The sequence below is a fragment of the Solanum stenotomum genome, unplaced genomic scaffold, assembly GCF_019186545.1.
Source record: "Solanum stenotomum isolate F172 unplaced genomic scaffold, ASM1918654v1 scaffold38100, whole genome shotgun sequence".
Lineage (NCBI taxonomy): Eukaryota > Viridiplantae > Streptophyta > Magnoliopsida > Solanales > Solanaceae > Solanum > Solanum stenotomum.
Genome location: NW_026034755.1, coordinates 92,729 through 98,728, shown reverse-complemented (window position 1 = coordinate 98,728; position 6,000 = coordinate 92,729).

Below are 6,000 nucleotides of genomic sequence, written 5' to 3'. Positions count from 1 at the left end.
ATTTTTTTTACTATATATAATAAGTGGGAATATCTACTACTTAGCACATGACAAGTGTTGGATGATATGTGCTTCATAGTGTTGTACATTCTTCTTTTATGGTTGTACCTTTAAAATTTATATTATTTAACAATTTAACACCATTAATTACCTACTACTTTATTAGCCAAAAAGTTTGACCTCATTTGGGCCCATTTATTATTTATATGTTTTCAATTTTCAATATATGTTGTATATCTAATTCTTTTTTTCAACCTTTTATTTTAAACTTCTTGAAATTTAATTACCTATTTATTACTCTCTCTATACACTTTTAATTGTTATGATTTCCTTTTTAGAGTCAAACTATAAGAATTTTAACGAATATTTTACAATGTGTTTTTTCATCATATTCATAGGCAAAAAATAACAATTTATAGTACTTTTTGTATAGCTTTTGCATATTTAATTTTTTTTTTAAATATCGAATTAATACAATTTGATTTAACTTTGAAAATTAGTCAAATGGACTTTCAAAAAGCGCAACATGACAACTACAAGTGGGCGGAGAGAGTATATTTTAGCTACAAAATATATTAGAGGTACAACTTTTTAAAAAATTTAAATTTTTATTGCGTTGACTCTTGAAATTTTATCATTGTCATATGAATTTGAACAAATTATATATTATTAAAAGTTACATAAAAGATGCTATAAATCACAATAATTATCAATTAAAAATATTTTTAAATCATATAAGAAATTTGGTTGACTAATTGGAATAGAATAAGTAACATGTACTATTTGAAAATAACGTCAAAATTTCTTGAATTCACAATAAATTAACAACTGAAAATATTTATGATTATTCACATGAATTGAAACATGAGTAACCTATATTATTCAAAACTAACGCAAAAATACTATAAATCACAACAATTTAATAACTTCAAATATATTTTTAAGAAAACATATAAAAAATTGACTGATCTTCAAATTCCATTTATATCACATAAATTAAAACAAAAAAAAATTAATATTTATTGGGCCCGTGCTGGCACGTGCACCAAATATCTATATATATTTGTGTCACAAATGGAAAAGTCTCAATCAAGGAAGCAACATATATCATTTACAAATGCCTTAAAAAGCATTAAAAATTACAATAATTACCAATTTAAAATATTTAAAAGCTATATAATACAATACGTTGACTCTCAGAATTTTATTAGGCTCACATATATTGGGACAGAAAAAATAACACATATCATTTTAAAATTACCAAAAAAGTATTATAAATAATATTAATTAACAACTTAAAATATCTAAAAGACATTTTAAAAAGGTTAATTTTGTAATTTTATCCATATCACATAAATAGGACAAAGTGACCAGTAATGTACGTTATTCGAAAGTTACATAAAAATATTATAAATCACAATAATTAATAACTTAAAACATTTTTAAAAAAAATATGAAAATTTAGATGACTCTCCAAATTTCATTTGTGTTTAGACAACAAAAATAACGTATATTGGGTCCATTTTAATTTATTTGTCTTATTTTTTATTTTATTTTTTATATTNAAATACATATATCTTCGTCCTATACACTTATAATTATACAATACAAATATTTCTCTGCCCAATTTTCTTTTGCCTTTCTCTCTTTCTCGTTTTATATATACACAGATTATACAATTGATCTTTTGTGTACAACTGCTTTCTTTTGTATATGTATAGCGAATTATACAACTGTCTTCTTTGTATATGTATAGCGAATTATACAACTGTTTTTTTGTATATATATAGCGAATTATACATATATATATTTGCTATGGAGCGCAATTATGCAAACTTTGTTATAGCATACAAATATAAATTTTGTGTTTGCTATATGTGAAAGTTGCTCTTGTTTTAATCATTTAACCGATCTCATGAGCATGAGGTATGTTTCTTTTTAAAAATGGAGGAGATATTTTTTATCTATTTACTTAGATTGGTTTTAGCAGTTTTTTTTAGTATTGAGCTGAGACGAATTGGGTTTAAAATACTAAAATTATGCTATATATATAGGATAAGGTGGGACAAGATAAAGTGATTGCGGATTTATGCGTATGAATTTGACTTCTTCTTTTTTTCTATTTGGTATTCGTTATTCATATTGGAGCTCAACTAAATTTGAATTCGCGCCGGAAAGTCCCACATTGGGGTAAAGCGCTCCCTAACAAAGACGACTTCATACACAAGGAAATTTGAACCCGAGATCTCTTGGTTAAAGATGAAAGAGTACTTATCATTTCATCACAATCCTTGTTGGTGTATGAATTTGACTTATAACACTTGAAAGTATATTTTAATATGTTATAATATTATAAAGATCATTCTTTAAGCTATTTTAATCCACCTTTTTAAGACAATTACTATAACTATTTTTTAGGTGAACTAGTATTTGTATAATATATTTTTTACATTATTGTTTTAGAATATAAAAATTAAACTAATATTGAAGGGAGTCATACGATTCTTGTGAGTTGTGATACATCACACAATTACTTTCAAATTATCAAGTGATTCTGATGTTCCTTTGGCCCCATCTATCTCTTTTGATTTTCCTTTATTCCTACGTCAAATTGCACAAATCAAAATTATTTTCTCTCTGACGTTAAATTTAGATATTTTTAAATTCTAACATTTTTATTTGTAAAGATCCGTCATAAGAGCTTAACTTAACTCCAAAAATTAATTTATGAGTAAATAATTGGTTAAGTATATATGAGCAGATCATTAGTTCATTTTCCAATCAATGTGAAATTCCAAATCAACTGTAACACATCCTTCATGTCCAGACTCCAGAGAAAACTAGAGTGTGAACCAACAACACAAATAAGGATGAATCTGATTCTGATACCATATAGAAATATGACACATACATCTAATACAACCCTAAAAATAACTAGTTAATCTTAATTAATTGGTAACACTTTATATATATATATATATATGTCTTCTTTTACTACTTTTTGAGTTTTGTTTATAATAAAGGTAGAATGATAATATTATTTTTACTATACTATAACTAAAATAATAAAAGATTCATGAAACTTGTACATAACAAGTTGAGACTTACGTTTTGCTCTATATTAATTAAGTATAACAATCCGCTTTATGTCCTCACCTTTAATACACTGATACCAACAACCACTCCTCAGTCCTCATTAATTATATTGGTCGATTGGAGGAGCATTCTTTTAAGATTGAAAATTACTCCATCTTGAATATTCAACCACACGTTATCCATCAAAATGATTTTACGTCATCGTTATTACATCATTCATATATAATGACTGACTTGTGCATCTAATTATGGAATCCTTTTATGAAGGACACCCTGGCTTTCTACAAAATTATACTACGTTTGTTTTAATTTATTGGAAAAATGTACAAGTATCCCTCTAGATTATGATCGAAATTCCAGAGACACATCTTAACTAAATTAAGGTTCTATTACCCCTGAACCTATTTTTTTTTGTAATTTTGTGCACCTTTTTGGCTTATGTGGCATCCAAATATCTCTCACGCGCCTCAATTGCGTGGAGTCACAGAGTGTGCCATGTAAGACAAAAGATGTACAAAATTACAAAAAAAATAAGTTCAGGGGGGTAATAGGACCTTATTTTGGTTAAGGTGTGTGTCTGAGATTTCGGTCATAGTCTAGGGAGGTACTTGTGCCTTATCCCTAATTTATTTATCTGATTTTGAATTAACATAAAATGTAAGAAAATAAAGAAGATTTTTAAATTAGTGATCATAAACTAAAATATATTAAAATGATCTTTTAATTTTGTGATTTTAAACATGTCATTAGAAAAATTGAAATAATCTAAGTGTGCTTCTCATACTCCAAATAGTTTAAGTTTGAAACTAAAAAAAAAAAAAGATAGTTTAGGCGCGTTTTTAACATTGTACAAAAAAAATCTTGATATGTTAAAAGTAATAAATAAACGGAAAAAAATATTTTTGAAATAATGAATAGATAAAAATGAACAGAGAAAATATATAAAAAAAAAGTGATATTTTTTGTAAATAAATAAATAATTGGAAAGTTTGAAGTCAAACTAAGAGATACTAGTAATTCTACATGTATTGTTTCGTAGATTTACACAAATCTCATAGTGTTAAGAGTTAATTATATCTTATTTCTTCTCTTTTTTAAATTACAAAAATCCCTTAAACTTGGTGAAATCTGGATCATCCCAAAACGTCTCGATACATCACATTCTGGTTTCGGATACATCCTTCAACGTCCTGATACATCAAGTCTCGGTTTCGGATACATCACTCAACGTCATGATACATCACATACGTCCTGACACATTGCATAAAGTGATTTATCCGACCGATACATTGCACAAAGTAATGTCCTGATACATCGTAAAGTGACGTATCCGATCGATACATCACGTAAAGTGATATATTCGATCGATACATCACGTAAAGTGATGTATCCGACTTATGCATCGCGTAAAGTATAATTTATTGTAATTTTTTCAAATGGTTGGAATCTTAGAAAATATAATAAAATTTGTTGTTTATTTAAGTAATTTTTCTTCCTATTTGTTGTTTTTCCTAATTAGGTGTTTTAGCTTTTCAACAATAAAGAAAAAATTAATTAAAAGTTTAATTACCCTTTTTCATAATTAGGTGATTTTAGATAGAGACATTAAATTAATGAGTTCAATAATCAAACGTCTAAGGCATTCGTCATTTTGCTTGCGACATTTTCCACAACGTCAATGACATCATAACATATTGATTAATTACGTAGTCAACTACCAAAAATTCCACTATATAAACAACATAAAAAACGCCTCCAAATAATCAACCTCTAAAAATTCCAATTTGGAAATTTCATAGGCATTTACATATTTTCTCCAAAAAATTTTGTACGATGGAGGTGCAAAAGAGGAAAAGAATAGATGATGATAATGAAGAGATTGATAATAAAGAGGTGAAAGTTACGAAAGAGGACGAAGAAAATAATAAGGGGACGATAGTAGATGATGATGAAGTGGAAGAATTTTTCGCGATCCTAAAAAGGATACGTGTGGCAATGAAGTATTTTGATGAAAAAGCTAAAATCGTCAGTGGTGATAGTGGTGGTGGGAAGAAGTTGATGGCCGTGGAGAAACCGCGGAATCCAGCTTTGTTGCCGGAAGATTTTGAAGGACAAGAATGTGTTGAGGACAATGGATCTTAAGCCTACCTCTCCATCTTTGATTTTAATTTCCATTTCTAACTTCTAAGTATAGTAAATGTTCATGAGCAAGATGTTGAAGGAAGAGATAAATGATTCTTATTTTGTTTCAATTTATTTAACATAATTTATCTTAAAACAAACGTTGAAGGAAAAATTAATATTTTGGTAAGTCGTGATCTTAAATATCACTGAATTTATATTGCTATAAAAGCATGCATGATATTGATTAAATTAAGGATAAAATGAACAATTGAATGCTAAATTGGAAAATATGACATTTTTCTAAAACGGCACAAGGAAATAGTGTCACTAAAAATGAAATAAAGGAATCTGATCCGTCCTAGAGTAAATATCCTCGACACATTTCATGAATTTTGCCTTAAAATGATTCACCTTCTTGACACCATTTGTAGAAGTTGGGTCATCATCTAGTTATGTTGCGAAAGTTGCATCTTTATATTGGATTTATTGTACGTGAAATCAAGAATTTTATCGTGGTCTCAAGATTAATTCGAGTCATTTCTATGACTTTGGTTATAATTGCCGTCTTCATGTCATCAAGGGTTGGATATTCGGTGAATCGTGATTGTCATCCAATTGAGCATTTCTTTCCTAGATCTCGCTCCCATTATATACAAATGAGGGATAGGTATCGAAGTATTTAAAGATAAACATACAGCACTTTTTTCGTGGATCTCGCTCCCATTATATATAGAACTATTAGGAATGAGAAAAATTAATAAATAAAAACAAATAAATGAT